Genomic DNA, 18,234 nt, shown 5'->3' with positions numbered 1-18,234 from the left:
CTCATGCACACGGCCGAGAGCTGACTGCGGAAACCCGGCCGGGATTCCCGATGACAGCATGAGCGCACAGCGTCATTGGTTGCTATGGCGCCGTGCGGCTTCATGCAGCCGCTGCTGTATAGTAATACACTAGTATAGTGTATTACTGTACAGCAGCGGCTGCATGAAGCTCATGGCGTCATAGCAACCGATGACGCCGTGCGCTCATGCTGTCAGCAGGAATCCCGGCCAGGTTTCCATGGTCAGCTCTCGGCAGCGGAACACGGCCGTGTGCATGAGGCCTTACACATGTTCCATGGAAAAACTTATTTACTAGTGTTGGGCGAGCATGTTCGGCCGAGCACTAATTTTACTCGAACAGTACTCAGCACATCGCAATACTCAGCACATCGCAGTGTTCGGCCGAATACCGCGTGTGCTCAAGCGTGATGCTTGAGTCTCCTCCCCGCACGTTTGTTGCAGGTAAGTACTGCCATTCACTGTAATTCCGTAGCCATGTTTGCTACTGGCATTACAGTGATTGGCTGGCCGGAACGTGTCATCGGGTGCTATAGCACCCGATGACATGTGTTCGGCTCAGTCTAAGGGCTCGTTCACATGAACATTTTTGGCGTTCCGTATACAGTCTGTATACGGAACCATTCATATCAATGGTTCTGCCAAATAACGGAATGTACTCCGTATGCATTCTGTTTCCGTATTTCCATTTTTCCGTTCCGTTCCAAGATATATAATTTCCTATTATTGCTCGCAAATCATGTTCCATGGCTCCATTCAAATGAATGGGTCTGCAAAAAAAAAAAAAGAACACTTACGGAATGTACTCCGTATGTCTTCCGTATCCGTTCTGTTTTTTGCAGAACCATTTATTGAAAATGTTATGCCCAGCCCAATTCTTTCTATGTAATTACTGTATACTGTATATGCCATAAGGAAAAACGGAACAGAAAAACGGAATGGAAACGGAAACACTACTGAATAAAAAAATGGAAAAAGGGATCCGTTAAAAACTGACCCTAAAATACTGAAAAAGCCAAACTGTCGTGTGAACAAGCCCTTAGTCAGGGAGAGCTGGAGAGCTGGAGAGCAGAAGGGAGAGATAGTGTAGGGAGTGAAATAGGAATATTTTAGTTTTTATACTTGTTATAGACCCAAAAGTCCTTTTAAGGACTATTGTGTGTGGCAGCAATATATATTTTTAGTGCAACCTGCACTAAATTGCTAAAACTTGTTAGAGACCCAAAAGTCCTTTTAAGGACTATAGTTGTATCTGGCAGCAATATATATTTTTACCACAATCTGCACAAAATAGCTTGCAATTGTTTGGCCGCTGCAGACAGTGACATTATCTGCGCTATATCTCCTGTGTAACGTGTGCGCAGCCTAAAAATATCTGTGACATCCAGTGTACTTTTTTCCGTAGACGGTGTCCGCTGCGGACAGTTACATACCTGCGCTACATCTCCTGTATAATGTTTGTGTATCCGAAATATCAGTGACATTCAGTCAATTTTTTTTGCTGCTGGTGGCAGCGACATTACCTGCGATACATCTCCAGTATAACGTTAGCGCGTCCAAAATATCAGTGATATTCAGTGTAACTTTTTTCGCAGCTGGTGAAAGCGATTATCTGCTCTACATCTACTGTCTAACGTGTGCGCAGCCTAAAAATTATCTGTGACATCCAGTCTACTTATTCTGTAGATGGTGTCCGCTGCGGACAGTTACATTACCTGGGCTACATCTCCTGTATAACGTTTGCGTATACGAAATATCAGTGACATTCAGTCTAATTGTTTTGTTACTGCTGGCAGCGACTTTACCTGCGCTACATCTCCTGTATAACGTATGCCCATCCTAAATATCAGTGACATTCATTCAGTGTAATTTTTTATTAGGCGGTGGTGACAGCGACATTACTTGCACTATACCTCCTGTGACATTCTGTGTACTTTATTTGCGCATACACTTACAAAACCTGCACTACTGTACGTGTGACATACTTGTAAGCATATATACCATTTAATATGCACAAGGCGAGCCGTAAGGGACGGGGAAGTGGCTGTACTGCTGATGGTGCGCGCAGAGGCCGTGGCCCTGGGAGCGGTAAAACTGTGCCTGCTACCAGAGCAAGAAACATTGTCCCAGTTTGCAGGGCAGCGCAGGACACCACTCTTCAAGTCAGACCAGTGCGAACAGGTGGTCAGTTGGATTGCAGCAGATAATTCTTCCAGTCAGTTAAGCACCACCCTGTCTTCCACAAAGTCCAGTCTCAGTAGCCAAGAGTCTGGTCAACAGAATCCTCACCCTGATACTTCTTCCACCCACCATGGAGAGTCTTGGCAAACAAGTGATCCCACACTCGGATATTCTGAGGAGCTCTTTTTAGCATCATTCCTTCATTTGGGCCTCTCGCCAAGCCCGCTTGAAGAGGGACATGAGGAGATCTTGTGCCCTGATGCCCAAACTCTGGAGCATCCACAGTCAGAAGAAGATGACGGTGGGGAATGGCAATTAGTGTTTCACGAGGTGGATGATGATGAGACACAGTTGCCAATAATTCAACCACAATTAGTGTCTCAAGAGGTTCATGATGAGGATAAGACACAGTTGTCAATAACTGAGGTTGTTAGGTCAACAAGTCAGGAGGATGACCAGAGTGAGGAAGTGGAAGAGGAGGTGCTGGACGATGAAGTCACTGACCGAACCTGGGAAGGTGGCAAGCCGAGCGAGGTGCTGTGGGAGGCATCCACAGCACCGCAACAGGCTGGAAGAGGAAGTGTGGTGGCAAAAGGGAGAAGGCGAGCCACACCAAACAGGCTCGCAACTGTTTCCCGGTTAGGTAGGTGTTCCGCAGTCTGGCGCTTTTTTGAGGAAAGTGCGGATGATAAAAGAATTGTCATTTACAACCTGTGCCGTACCAAAATGAGCAGGGGCGTGAACACTAGCAACCTCATCACCACCAGCATGATCCGCCACAACATGGCATCAAAGCACCCTAATAGGTGGGCCAAACGCCTGGGTCCACAACCAGTTTCTGCGGATCACACCACTGCCTCCTTTTACCCTGTGTCACATGCTGGCCAATCCCCTGTCCAAGACTAAGGCCCGGATGCCTCCCAACATGCACCTGGACCTTCGCAAGCACCATCAGTTAGCACATCCACATCTGTGTCCCAACGCAGCGTACAGATGTCTATACAGACCATAGCACTACATGTGCACCTTTCCAAATTGCTGGCCCTGGAAATGTTGATATTTAGGATTGCACACACTGAGGCTTTCCGCAGCCTGATATTGGGGGCTGATAATGGCCGTAACTTGGTGGCGGCTTTGGAGCTTGGCAAGCTCACACACATACCATGCCAAGCTCATATGTTCAACCTAGTGGTTCAGCGGTTTCTCAAAACCTACCTCAATTTGCCTGAGCTACTGGTGAAGGTGCGCTGCATGTGTGCCCATTTCCACAAGTCATTGATAGCTTCTGCCGGTCTGGCAATGCTAAGACAGCACTTGCAATTGCCAGCTCACCGACTGTTGTGCGATATAAGCATGCGCTGGTACTCCACGTTCCACATGTTGGCCAGGCTTTGTGAGCAGCAGAGGGCAGTAGTGGAATACCAGCTGCAACATGGTCATCACCTTTCCAGTCAGCTTCCTCTCTTCACAAGCGACGAGTGGGCATTGATGTCTGACCTCTGTGAGGTTTTACTCAACTTTGAGGAATCAACACAGATGGTGAGCGGTGATAACCCTATTATCAGCATAACCATCCCACTTTTGTGTCTACTCAAACGCTCGTTGCTCACAATTAAGGCAGACGCTTTGCATGTGTAAATGGAGGAAGAAAGTACACAGGGTGATAGCCAGACCACCCTCAGTTTCTCTTCTTAGCGTGAATTGGATGATGAGGAGGAGGAGGAGCAGGAGACGGTTGCCTCCGCTACAGAAGGTAGTACATAGGGAAGTTTTATTCCATCTGTTCAGCATGGATGGGTAAAAGAGGAAGAAGAGGATGAGGAGATTGATAGTCATCCAACTGATGAGGACAGCAAAGTCTATGGCACACATTGCTGACTTTTTGTTATGCTGCCTTTCCCGTGACCCTCACGTTGTATGCATTTTGGCCAACACCGATTACTGGTTGTTCACCCTTCTCGACCCCCGCTACAAAGAGAACTTCTCATCTCTCATTCCTGTGGTGGAGAGGATACGCAAAATGGTGCATTACCAGAAGGTCCTTGTGAAAAAATTGTGCGAAAAATTTCCAGCTGACAACGCTGGCAGCAGAGTACGTAGTTTCTTGGCAACCAAGGAGGGGAGACGAGGGGAACACCCAGCAGTTCCAACAGAGGCAGGGCAACACTCTTTAAGGCCTGGGACAGTTTTATGACACCCCACCAGCACCCTTAACCTGATGCGTGGCCTAGTGTCACAAGGAGGGAAAAGTTTTGGAAGATAGTGAAGGAGTACGTAGCAGAACTGGCGCGTTACCCCTTTGAGGTGCTCGCCTGCCCTGCCGCCAGTGTTTTGTCGTAACGTGTATTTACAGTAAGTGCTGCTGGGGGCATATTAACTGATAAGCCTATCCTGTTTCCTTACAGTTTTTCCTCTAAAATCAATTTTATCTTCGGTTTAGTGCGTATTATTGTCAGTCTGTAAAAGTGCCATACTACTCGGACAACATCATTCCCAGCAGCGACCTGGGAGTCCAAGATGCATACAGACATCCTCCCCATGCTGTTTCCGAACCATTTCAGTGGTGTTTCCATCAATTTCTGAGCTTTTCCTATGAACCAGACACCCTCCTCTCTTCAGAGGTTTAATGCTCGGGTTCTCCCATTGACTTCAATTGTGCTCGGGTCCTCGGTAGAGTACTTGAGCATCCCGAGGTGTTCTACTCGATCACCTGAGCACTTTGGTGCTCGACCAACACTAGTATTTACTTATATGCAAAGGGAAGCAGGAAAAAGGGTGGTATTTATATTAGTGCAAGCACGCAGTGAAATGTAAATCCCAAAGGTTTTTGTCAGTATCTGCTATAAAGATACAGTCATTTATCTATCAGGTTTGCAGGAAAAGTAATTAACAGGATCTTTTTTGAGGCGTTTTTAAAACAACCTTGGGTTCAGCTGTCTATAATCTTCTCTGGTAGGAACTGTTAGTTTGATGTCCACAATGTCTATATGACGAAAAGAAATAAGATGTTTCCAAAGACATACTGGTAGGGAACTTAGATTGTGAGCCCCATTGGGGACAGTGTGATGCTAATGTCTGTAAAGTGCTGCAGAATATTTCAGCACCATATAAGTGAGTATAAGGTCCCTTTCACACGGGCGAGTATTCCGTGCGGATGCGATGCGTAAGTTGAATGCATTGCACCCATACTGAATCTCGACCCATTCATTTCTATGGGGCTGTTCACATGAGCGGTGATTTTCACGCATCACTTGTGCATTGCGTGAAAATCGCAGCATGCTCTATATTCTGCGTTTTTCACGTAACGCAGGCCCCATAGAAATGAATGGGGTTGCGTGAAAATCGCAAGCAAGTGCGGATGCGGTGCGATTTTCATGCACCGTTGCTAGGAGACGATCGGAATGGAGACCCGATCATTATTATTTTCCCTTATAACATGGTTATAAGGGAAAATAATAGCATTCTGAATACAGAATGCATAGTAAAATAGTGCTGGAGTTGTTAAAAAATATATATATATTAACTCACCTTAATCCACTTGATCGCGCAGTCGGCATCTCCTTCTGTCTTCATCTTAGCTGTGTGCAGTAACAGGACCTGTGATGACGTCACTCCAGTCATCACATGGTCCGTCACATGATCCATCACCATGGTAAAAGATCATGTGATAGATCATGTGATGACCGGAGTGACGTCACCACAGGTCCTGTTACTGCACACAGCTAAGATGAAGACAGAGGCGATGCCGACTGCGCGATCAAGTGGATTAAGGTGAGTTAAAAATTTTTTTAATTTTTTTTAACCCCTCCAGTGCTATTTTACTATGCATTCTGTATTGAGAATGCTATTATTTTCCCTTATAACCATGTTATAAGGGAAAATAATACACAGTCTACAGAACACCGATCTCAAGCCCGAACTTCTGTGAAGAAGTTCGGGTTTGGGTACCAAACATGCGCGATTTTTCTCACGCGAGTGCAAAACGCATTACAATGTTTTGCACTCACGCTGAAAAATTGCATGTGTGCCCGCAACGCACCCGCACATTTTCCCGCAACGCCCGTGTGAAAGAGGCCTAATAAAAAGGATGTTTCAGCTCACCACATCCCCAAGTCCTTTTTGCGACTGATCCTCTTGACATGCTTGGCTGCTCCTCCTTTGCTGTAGCTTCAATAAACATAAAAAACAGCAAATCAGGCACTCTTCTCCATAAAAAATTATAACCTTTATTGTACCAAAATTAAAAAAGCTTTCACAACAAAAACAAATACATTTTAGATATCAACAAATACATCCTTACGCATGATCTACACAGTGTCTGAAACTACTTGATTAAGGGTACTTTCACACTTGCGTTAAACTTTTCCGGTAATGAGCTCCGTCCTAAGTAGGGTTGAGCGAACCCGAACTGTAAAGTTCGGATTCGTACCGAACTTTAGGATTTTTGGATCCCGGACTCAAACATTTCTGTAAAAGTTTGGGTTCGGTGTTCGGTGCTTTCTTGGCGTTTTTTGAAAGACTGCAGAGCAGCCAATCAACAAGCGGTTAACTTTCTGACCTTAGAAGCCATCACAGCCATGCTTACTAATGGCATGGCTGTGATTGGCCAGAGCAGCATGTGACCCAGCCTCTATATAAGCTTGAGTCACGTAGCGCTGCACGTCACTCTACTGTTACAAGTGTAGGGATAGGATGCGGCTGGACTTGTGTTTTCAGGGAGAGAATAGAAGAGAATCTCAGCGATCTACAGAGAAATAGTTGTGTAGGTGCAGGGCACAATCATTTTCCCCTGCCCTGAGCCCATTGACCCCCCAAAATAGCTTTTATAATTCTGTTAGTTAGGTGGACGGCGGCAGCCATTTCATGCAAGCTCAGTGCACCAGCACTGCATCTGAGCTTTTGGGACATTGCAAATCACTATTTCTTTGGGCAAACTACAACATCTGGATTAGTCAGTGTGCATTTTAAGCTAGAAATACACCCATCATTTTCTGGGATTTTAAAAACACACTTTTTTGTCAAAAAACTGTATTTTCCTGATCTGCAAGTGTTAAATTCAAGTTTTATATATACAACTTTCATATTCTGTTACCCAAAAAAAAACATTTTGGGCAATCTACAACATCTGGATTAGTCACAATTATTAGTGTGCAATTTAAGCTAGAAATACACCCATCATTTTCTGGGGTTTTAAAAACATACTTTTTTGACAAAAAAACTCTATTTTCAGGCCTTGTAGCATCAGCATGTGTGAAATTACAGGCTTACATACTGCTGTCAAATTAAGTTGTTAAACAAACACTCATTTGGGCGAAAAAATAAATAGTTGGCAGCCTTTGATGCAGATTTCATTGTGAGATACACCATTAATACATTTGGGTTAGATTCAGAAATTTGAAATACCGCCATTTGGTGCACCAATATTGAATTTAGGTCTACACTGATTCAGGCCGTGTGAGATACACCCTCTACATACAGGGGTTTGATTCACGTATTTGAAATACAGCCATTTGAAATACAGCCATTTTGGTCAAATAAATCTTTAATTCAGGCCTACACTGATTCAGTCCGTGTGAGATACACCCTCTACATACAGGGGTTTGATTCAGGCATTTGAAATACAGCCATCTTGGGCAAATAAATATTTAATTCAGTCCTACACTGGTTCAGGCCCTGTGATATACCACCTCTACATACAAGGGTTTGATTCAGGCATTTGAAATACAGCCATTTGAAATACAGCCTTTTTGGGCAAAGAAATATATTATTCAGGCCTACACTGGTTCAGACCGTGTGAGATACACCCTCTACATACAGGGGTTTGATTCAGGCATTTGAAATACAGCCATTTGGTGCACCAATATTGAATTCAGGCCTACACTGGTTCAGGCCGTGTGAGATACGGAAGCCAGGTCTGGTATCTGGGAGCCTTGTGTCTAAATGAAGGCATGCTACCTGTTTGGAGTGAAAACAGGTTGGTGCACCTATGGTCAAGGACTCTTTGAGGCAGAATTGCTGCATGGTGTGAATTACCACCAACACAAGGTGACTTTTTGCTTGATTATGACTGCTTGTTTTGTCACTTGCCTAAAGTGTAAATAAAACACTGAACTGTTTGATACAAAGACCTTGTTGTTGCCTCTATACTGCGTCCGCTAATCCTGTCTACCAGAGCGACTTGTTGTTGCCTCTATACTGCGTCCGCTAATCCTGTCTACCAGAGCGAAACCCCATATATACCATACATTTTACTCACTCCAAGATTTTACATATTTTAGCTTTCTTATTCCCTTAGTGTGACATGGAAATGGGTTAACTGCAGTTACACATGAATTTTGAAGCTTTATGGGACATAAGGCTTTAATATAAAGTCAGCTTCCGATGAGACAGTCCTGTCTTTTGGAACAAGTTATGGAGAACAGGAAATTCCTTATAGCCAAATTAGAAGAAGTCAATCAAATGGAATTTATCAGTTCTAGCTCCATTGAAATCTATTTACGGGGTTTCAGGATAATCACAACTGTTCAATTAAGGATCTTCATGGTACTAACTTAAATATGCATGAGCAGAATTTATAAAACCAAAAATTGATTTCTCCCCTCTTTAACCTGTAAAGATAAGGGTACTTTCACACTTGCGTTGCTGGATTCCGTCAGGCAGTTCCAATCCAGCAATCTGTAAACAAACGGACAGCATTTGTAGACTGATCCAGATATGGATTGGGGACGTGTCCTTTTAAACAGCTCACTCTAAGACAACAGCACTGTTCTGTCTGAGTGTGAGCTGCAGGGAGAAAGTCACCCCCCCACCCCTGCAGCTGACAGAAGTTGATTTTTACCTTAATTTTTTCAATCCCCGTTGGCTCAGGAGTGGGCATGGGCGGGGCCTAACCATATCTGGGCGTGGCTTATCGGGACCTTGAAGTTGATTTTTAACTTCATTTTTTCAATCTCAGTCGGCTGAGTGGGAGGGGCGTGGCCTAACCAAATCAGGGGCATGTCCTTTTGAACAGCTCACTCTTAGACAGCAGCACTGTGCTGTCTGAGTGTAAGCTGCAGGGAGAAAGTCACCCTCCCTCCCACCCCTGCAGCTGAGAGAAGTTCATTTTTACCTTCATTTTTTTTTTCAATCCCCATGGCCTAACCAGACAAGGGGCATGGCTTAGTGGGACCTTGGGGCAGGGTTTTAAGTCTTTGGAGGGTAGACACATTGTGGCAGGGGGTGTCTCTGGGCTCCTTCCTGCAGGAGTGACGCCCCTCTGGGCACCTTACTGGCTCATTTGCATACCAAATAAACTGGATTTTTAGAGGAAAAAAAAGATCTATTGCTGGAACAAAGGCACATCTTGAAATAAGGTACTAAGTGCTATTAGGCCATGGCTTTACTTCAATAGCGATTATCCTGGTAAGAGATTTCCTTTAACCTCTTACGGACACAGGGCATACAGGTACACCCTGATGTCCGAGTCCTTAACGACACAGGGCGTGCAGGTATGCCCTGTGTATTTCTGATCACCACCGCACGGCGGGCGGAAATCGGAACAGAGTGCATGCTGAAATCATTCAGCGGGCACTCTGTGACAATGCCTAAGGGGGTCCTGTGACCCCCCGTCTCGGCGATCACAGCAAACCGCAGGTCAATTCAGACCTGCAGTTTGCTGCGTTTCCGGGTCATTCGGGTCTCTGGTGACCCGATAACCCGGAATAGGATGGTGATCGGTGGTGTGATAATACACCACCAATCACTATCCTTAGATCCTGAGAGACATCACCACTCAGGATCGTATCCTATTGGCTGGACGGGCGGGGGTTATCTTTCCTCAGTTCTGCTCTCCTCCTCCACACTGCTTCCGTGGAGCCAGGAGAGAAGAGCCCGTCTGTCCAACTCTGAGCCCAGCACACCCATGTAAGCCACCATAGTGCCACCTGGCACTCAAAAGTTTGCAGGGACAGGTTTAGGGAAAGGTTAGATTAGGCAGGGAGACGGAGGAATAGTTTAGGGGATTTTTCTTGTGCTTCACCCTGATCGGGTGTCTGGGGTCCACAGCACACTCAGCTGTGCAACCCTAGACCCCCCAGCTTTCCCTCTTGTCCCCCCCTGCCCCCCACACAATTTTTTGGGAGTGCAAGCGTTTTTTTTTGTGTGCGTGCGCTGACTGTGGCCAGCACTCTTAGCGTCCGGCCACTGTTAGCGTTTCGCCCACCCCACCGCTGATCAGCGAGTTTGAATCTTTTTTTTTTTCAATTTTTGTGGCTTTAATTTTTATTTAATTTTTTCTGTTAGGTTTAGTGTGGGTTAGGGTAGATATAAGTGAACGTGAACACCCATCCCCCTACACACACTAAATAAAGTTTTACACACACTCACACACAATCCCCTATGGCCTGCCGGACGTTCTCGGCTGAGGAGACATATGCCCTGCTTGTCTCCGACTCCGAGAGCCCCACTGAGGATGAGGATGACCCCACTTTCCTCTTGTCATCCGAGTCCTCCTCATCATATAGTGATGATGATGATGAGCCCCCAAGGATGCCAGGCGAAGCCAGGGGACCACCATGCCAGGGACCCTGTGGCCCACACTAGTATAAGCCTCCCTGGGGCTTGTACAAGTTTTCCATCCCACCAGATAAGTCCACCTGAGCCCCCTACTGGTGAACTTGTCTGGTGTACCCCAGAGGATTTTGAGCCCGTGATTCCTGACTTTGATGACCAACCAGGAATCCAGATTCCCACAGTGGGCTTCACTGAATATGACTTTTTTTTTCAGTGACCACTTTGTGAATATGATGGTGGAGCAAACAAACTTGTTCGCCCAACAGTTCGCTGCTCAACACCCGGGCTCGTTTTTGGATAGGTCCAGTGACTGGACTCCAGTCATTGCAGCCGAGATGAGGACATTTGGGGCCTCGTGCTGCACATGGGCCTAGTCAAAAAACCCAGTGTCAGGCAGTACTGGAGTGGGGACGTCCTCTACTAGACCCCACTCTACTGTAAGGCCATGACATGTTCCCGTTTTGAGGCCATTCGGAAATGCCTGCATTATGCAGATAATGCAGCATGCCCCCCCCCCCCCTCGAGGTGATCCTGCCTATGACCGCCTGTACAAAATCAGGCCAGTCATAGATCACTTCAGGGCCATTTTTGGAGGCCTATGTACCTGGAAGGGAGGTCGCTGTTGATGAGTCTCTCATTGCTTTCAAGGAGAGACTCATTTTCCGCCAGTATGTTCCCTCTAAGCGGGCGAGGTATGGCATGAAGCTGTACAAACTTTGTGAGAGTACCTCAGGGTACACTTACAAGTTTCGTGTGTATGAAGGGCGAGATTCCCATATTGAACCCCTAGAATGTCCCCCCAATCTGAGTGTAAGCGGGAAACTTGTGTGGGACCTTATGCACCCACTTCTAGATAAGGGTTACCACCTGTACTTGGATAACTTTTATACTAGTATCCCCTTGTTCTAGTCCCTCACCGCCAGAACCACGTCCGCTTGTGGGACTGTGTGGAAAAATCAATGCGGCCTCCCTACCCACCCCCTCTAGGTACCTATCCTTAGGTGTGAGACCCGTGCCCTTACCAGTGGAAACCTGTTACTGGTCAGATATAAGGGCAAGAGGGATGTCCTTGTACTGTCCACAATTCACGGTAACGGCATCACCCCTGTCCCTGTGTGAGTTACGGTGGCAATGGTCCTCAAGCCCGATTGTATCGTGGACTTCAATCGGTATATGGGAGGAGTTGATCTCTCTGATCAAGTCCTCAAGCCATATAATGCCATGCGCAAAACCCGGGCATGGTACAAAAATTTGCGGTCTACTTGGTACATATTGCCTTGTACAACTCTCTTGTGCTGTCCTGGAGCGCTGGCAAGACAGGGAAATTCCTTCAGTTCTATGAGGCAGTCCTCAAGGACCTGATCTTTTTTGACTAGGAAAGATCAAGTACCTCATGAACTGGAGTACCTCATGAACTGGAGGCGCACAGATCGTCCCTGGCCAACACTTTCCAGGTGTGGTCCCCCTTACTTAGGTAGGGGCAGTCCCTAAAAAAGTGCAGAGTGTGTCACAGGAGGGGGATACCGAAGGACACCACCACTCAGTGTGACACGTGCCCCGATCATCCGGGCCTCTGCATTGACGGTTGTTTCAGGGAGTATCAGACTTCCATGGAGTACTAAATTTAAAATCCCCTTCACCAATTTTAATTCTATTTGGCCACAGACAATCGCCCAGAAAAAAAAAAAAAAAAACTATGGCTCTCAGACTTTGGAGACACTAAAAGAAAAATATATATTTTTTTCAAAATATTTTTGGGTAAAAATAAAATAAAAAAATACATATTAGGTATTGCCGCGTCCGTAAGAATCTGATCTTTAAAAATTACACATGACCTAACCCTTCAGAGGAACACAGTCAAAAAAATAAAATAAAAAGGTGTACATTTTTTGTCACCATACATCACAAAAAGTGTAAGCCCCTACCTAAGACAATCGGCTAAAAACTTAAAAAAAATGACTCTCAGACTATGGATATTATAGCGTAAAACCTAAATAAATTTTAAAAAGTAGACATATTAGGTATTGCCGCATCCATAAGAATCTTCTCTATCAAAATAACATATGACCTAACCCCTCAAATGAACCCATTAAAAAAAAAATGGTGCCAAAACAGCTATTTTGGGCCAAATTTTCAATTTTAATCAAATTTTTTCCCATTGACAAAGTAAGGGTTAACAGTCAAACAAAAATCTATATTTATTGCCCTAATTCTGTAGTTTACATAAACACCCAATATGTGGTCATAAACTACTGTACGGGCACACGGCAGGGCACAGAAGAAATGGAACACCATATGGTTTCTGGAAGGCAGATTTTGCTGGACTGGTTTATTTACACCATGTCCCATTTGTAGCCCCCCTGATGCACCTCTAGAGTAGAAACTCCAAAAAAAGTGACCACATTTTGAAAACTACACCTCTCAAGGTATTAAAAACTGATTTTACAAACGTTGTTAACCCTTTAGGTGTTCCACAAGAGTTATTGGCAAATGGAGATGAAATTTCAGAATTTAAATTTTAAGATTTGCTTCTAAACTTCTAAGCCTTGTAATGTCCCCAAAAAATTAAATGGCATTCCCAAAATGATCCAAACATGAAGTAGTCATATGGGGACTGTAAATTAATAACTATTTTTGGAGGTATTACTATGTATTATAGAAGTAGAGAAATTGAAACTTGGAAATTTGCTAATTTTAAAAAAATTGGGTAAATTTGGTATTTTTTTATAAATAGAAATGAATTTTTTAACTCCATTTTACCAGTGTCATGAAGTACAATATGTGATGAGAAAACAATCTCAGAATGGCCTGGATAAGTAAAAGTGTTTTAAAGTTATTCACACATAATATTACACTGCTCAGATTTGCAAAAAATGGCGTGGTCCTTAAGGTGAAAATGAGCCCGGTCCTTAAAGTCTTCTACAGCAGTGAAGATAAATGGCTGGGTTGTTATGAAAACCTGGAGTAAAACTGTGTATTTGGAGGCTCGAGGACCTGCAAGCTTCTATTGGCTGATAAGGGTCATGTGACCAAGCTTCTATTGGCTATTTTTTGGGAATATCTAAGGAACGGTATGTCCTAGATAGCTGAGACTTGGTTTAAAACCTTCCCGGATACCTGATGTAACTGTGTGCCAAATTTTGTGATTGTAAATGCGACGGTGCAGATTCTTTTGGCGGATATACACACACACACACGTATACACAGCTTTATATATTAGATCAGCTTGATGAAGACAATATCATGTTTAGGTTAAAGGTAAACTGGAAGAACCCAGAACTTCCATTTGTATTTACACCAAAATAAGTTTAAGTTGCCTAGCAACATGCAGAATATGAACTGGGTGACAATGTTGGATTGCCTTATACACATGAAAAAAATGTCTACCAATAGAAAAAAAATGCAAAAACAAGTTCACTGCCTATTCTCCGGAGCGATCAGGGCATTTACAAAAAGAAGATTTTTTCCAGTGCACGGAGAAGGAGCTGACAGGTCAGTTCCCAGGCAAGTATCCACCATAATTAAGGAAATTGTTTTCTAAGATTGGTCTTTTTAAAAATTCTTATTTATTTAAAATTCCTTTAAAACCTTTGTATCCCAATATACAAAACACTGCTCACACATGTCTGACATATGCCAGAATGATTCTTTAAGACTAATGTTAGAGAACTATTTCCAAAAATGTCAGCTGCCATTCTTCTGGTTGTGTGTATTGATGATCGGGGCTCTTTTACCACCAACCAGCAAATCAACTACCCAGACACTGGAGAAGTAAATGAATGGGCCTATCGCTTAGATGCAGTACTGACCAGGCAGAAGCCACAGAAAGGTCTCTTCTGCAGCTGATGCTATTCTGACCAGCTCTTCTCTAGTCATTCAGCAAATGTGTTGAATGACACTTGCAACAGATGTAATCCCAATCAGCAGAAAGAGAGAAAACCTGACTACAGGCCAATAGGGTGCCTACTGTACATTCACAGTTTTGCTGCATGCATCTTTCTGACTTCCAAAAATATGAAGAATGTTTATTAAAATGTATGTGCATTTTGCAGAAACATCTGTATTAAAATGTATGAAACAAAAAAGTTTGCAGAAAATTTGCATGTGTGAACATATTCAAAGGGTGCAGGAGTGGACATCAGACTGGTAGTGTGGTGAGCATTTTTTTGTCAAGTTTTTTAATAAAATGGGGTGTCTAGTGGACATGCCCCTAGATAAATGGGTTAGAACAAAAGAGGTTAAAAAGGTTGGTTGGATAAGGTGGGTTGCTGAGAAGGAAGCATTCCTTCCCGACAGTCCGCTGCTCGCTCAGTGAAGGAGACCTCTGCATTTACATGGAGTGATCTCCTTCACTGTATGAGGATGAGGGATTGCTATTGCGGTCCTTGGTCCTCGTACAGATTCATGGTTTCTGAGTAGCAGATCGCTGTTTAGACCACACGATCTGCTGCCCAGAAACAATGATCGGTGGTGCCTGCATCAACGACAGGATCACCTAATGAACGAGCGATTGTCGGCACATTTACACTGGCAGATTGTCGGGAATGATTGTTCCCGATATTCTGGACGATTATCGCTTGTGTAAATGCAGCTATGGTCTGGTAAAGTAGGGTGAGGGAGGGGATACAAACTCCCCTTCCCCCACATGGGGGATACACAATAGTATCTGGACTATACTAGTCCATTAGTCCATGGCATCTAGTTAAAGGTTAAATGTTTAACAAGGGAAGGTAGGTACTATACAATACAAGCTGAGAAACCTTTTTAGGTCAGAGCCACACAGTATTTTGTAGTGTTCTGCCACGTCCCTGTTGACGTTGTTAACTCTCATTTTGTTTGGGAAGCTAAATGCATTACCATGTATCACAAATTATTGAAAAGTCTACATGCACAACATTTCTGTGGTTTGTGGCTTATTTTTCTTTAAAATACAGCATGTTCAAAGCATTTTTTTTTTGTACTGAGTTTCCTAAAGGCTTCTCTATAGGACTTGACCAACATAAAAAAAAATGTATATTACAAATGTAAAAAAGTTATAAAAAAAATCACTAAAACACTTGATGTCTAAAACCATGATGTCTTTTTTACAAGCTTTTAAAAACCCTGGAAGATGGGATTCTGAAGGAGAAAAAGGGTTAGCATGCTCCATTTTCTTTTACCGAAGACTGCTAAATTAAGGAGGACCTTTATTCAATATAAATACCTTTACTTGCGGAGTACCCTCCGCTGATGCTGCCACCCTGCATGTTTTTTTTTTTAAATATCATTCCTACACCCCGCTATGCCACCCTGTATTTTTCCCACTCAATATTTTAATACTGAGCATCGGCACAGGCAGGAGGAGACGCCAGGGTTTCTCAATGGGCGTCTCCTTCTCCCTGACTGTGCCGCGATCCACTCACAGCCAGGGAGAAACTTAGCTTTTGAAATAATCATTTGCTAATATTCTATTATATGTTATACAAGTGTGGGAATGTACCTTTGGGTAATTTTCAGTTTTTTTTTACTCCCAGCCATCGAAAAGCCCTAACTTTTTAATTATTTTATTCACATAGCCACATGTGGGCTTGTTTTTAAAAAGGCACCATTTTGTTGTTTGTGTTTTTTAGTTTTTTTTTACAGCATTCAATATGAGGTAAAACTGACCTGTTACTTTACTTCTTTAGGTCAGTACAATTACAGCAATACCACACTTGTATAGTTTTTCTTGCGTTTTAATACTTAAATAAAAACCTTTAAAAAATTACTTTTTCTTTTCGTCATCATATTCTGATCTCTATAACTTTTTTTGAGTTATGTGTACCAAGCTCTGTGAGTGTTCCATTTGTTGTGGGGCAATCTGTACTTTTTATTTATACCATTTTGGGGTATGTATGACTTTTTGATCACTTTTTATTAAAAAAATTGATGGGAAGTGAAGCCACCAAAAACAGCGAATCAGCCATTTGGAGTTTTTTTATTTTGCCATTTGCTGTATGGGATAAATATTTTAATAGCACAGATGTTTTACCATGCGGCAATGCCCATGATGTTTATTTTTTTATTGTTTATGTTTTTATTTTGGGAAAGTTGTTGGTTGGGAAAGGGTTAAAGGGTAGTTATCCTTGAAAGAGATAGGTTCTTGGATTGAAAGAGTTTTCCTTTTCTGTTGGAAAGGAGACTAGCTTGTGTGTCTGTTTTCGAGCAAAACATTATGTGGAATGCAGAAGATACAAATCTTATTATAAAAAAGCAATGATTTCATAGTTTGAGGCTAATACCAGGGTAGCTCCCTCTCAAAAAATTCAGATTTGTTACAATCTGAATTTTTGGGGGAAAGTCAGTATGAATCAGGTTTGTTCAGAATTAATATGTTCATCCTTAGGCCCCTTTCACACGGGCAAATTTTCTACGCAGGTGCAATGCATGACTTGCACGCATTGCACCCGCACTGAATCCTGACCTATTAATTTCAATGGGGCTGTGCACATGAGCGTTTTTTTCACACATCACTTGTGCGTTGTGTGAAAATCGCAGCATGTTCTATAGTCTGCGTTTTTCACGCAACGCAAGCCCCATAAAAGTGAATGGGGCTGCGTGAATAATGCATTGCATCTGGATTTTCTGCGTTGTGTTGTAAACGCAAGTAACTTAGAAACAGGGAATGGATTTCAAAGACAGGAAGTGAAGTTATCAGTGTCAGTCTGCAGGCACTGCAGGGGAGAGCTATTATTTTCTATACTTCTCTTGCCCTTGCGGAGACAAAGAAAACATGCCAAAGGCCCCAAAAGATATCGATGTCCCCAAAATGATCAGCCAGGTCAAGCAGCGGCCATGTCTTTGGAATACCAGTTGTGCCGAATACCTGGACCATTCCAAGAAAGATGAAGTATGGACAGAAATTGGCAAAGAAATATGTGCCACAGTTTGGGAGACTAGTCAAGCCCACAGACGGGAGAGGTTTGGTAAGTAAAAACTGGACAATCTATACATGTTTGATTATAGCTGTCCATCCTTATAGCAAAGCACATGGCTTTGGGTAATTATTATTATTTTTTTTATTACAAGTTGCTGAACTAAAGAGTCGCTGGAGGAGCTGCCGGGACCAATTCCAGAAGTAGATTCTCCAAGGATGCAGTGGGTCCGGCACTTTGAGGAAAAGGCCATATCTTTATAAAGACCAACTGATGTTCCTGCGGCCGTTAATGGAGCAGCGTCCGTAAGTCAATTATAACCAATGACGACTACATGTTTATCAATACACACTGTATATTTACTATGTGGGTAATGTAATTTGTACCAATGTGTAAATTAGAAATGTCATAGTTGCTGCTAGCAAGCAATCCAATTTCTCCTTGTATTTGCATAAGTAGTTGAAAAAATGTTGAAATTATGTTAATGTGCAAGATATGCAGATCGTGAAAAATTGCAAGGAGAACGTCCATGTGACAGGTGGCCAGAAAAGTGGCTCAAAAATCCATTGGCCCTGGCAACAAGCAGAGC

This window comes from Bufo gargarizans, chromosome 7, assembly GCF_014858855.1.
Source record: "Bufo gargarizans isolate SCDJY-AF-19 chromosome 7, ASM1485885v1, whole genome shotgun sequence".
Taxonomy (NCBI): Eukaryota; Metazoa; Chordata; class Amphibia; order Anura; family Bufonidae; genus Bufo; species Bufo gargarizans.
This window is presented reverse-complemented; position numbering follows the sequence as displayed.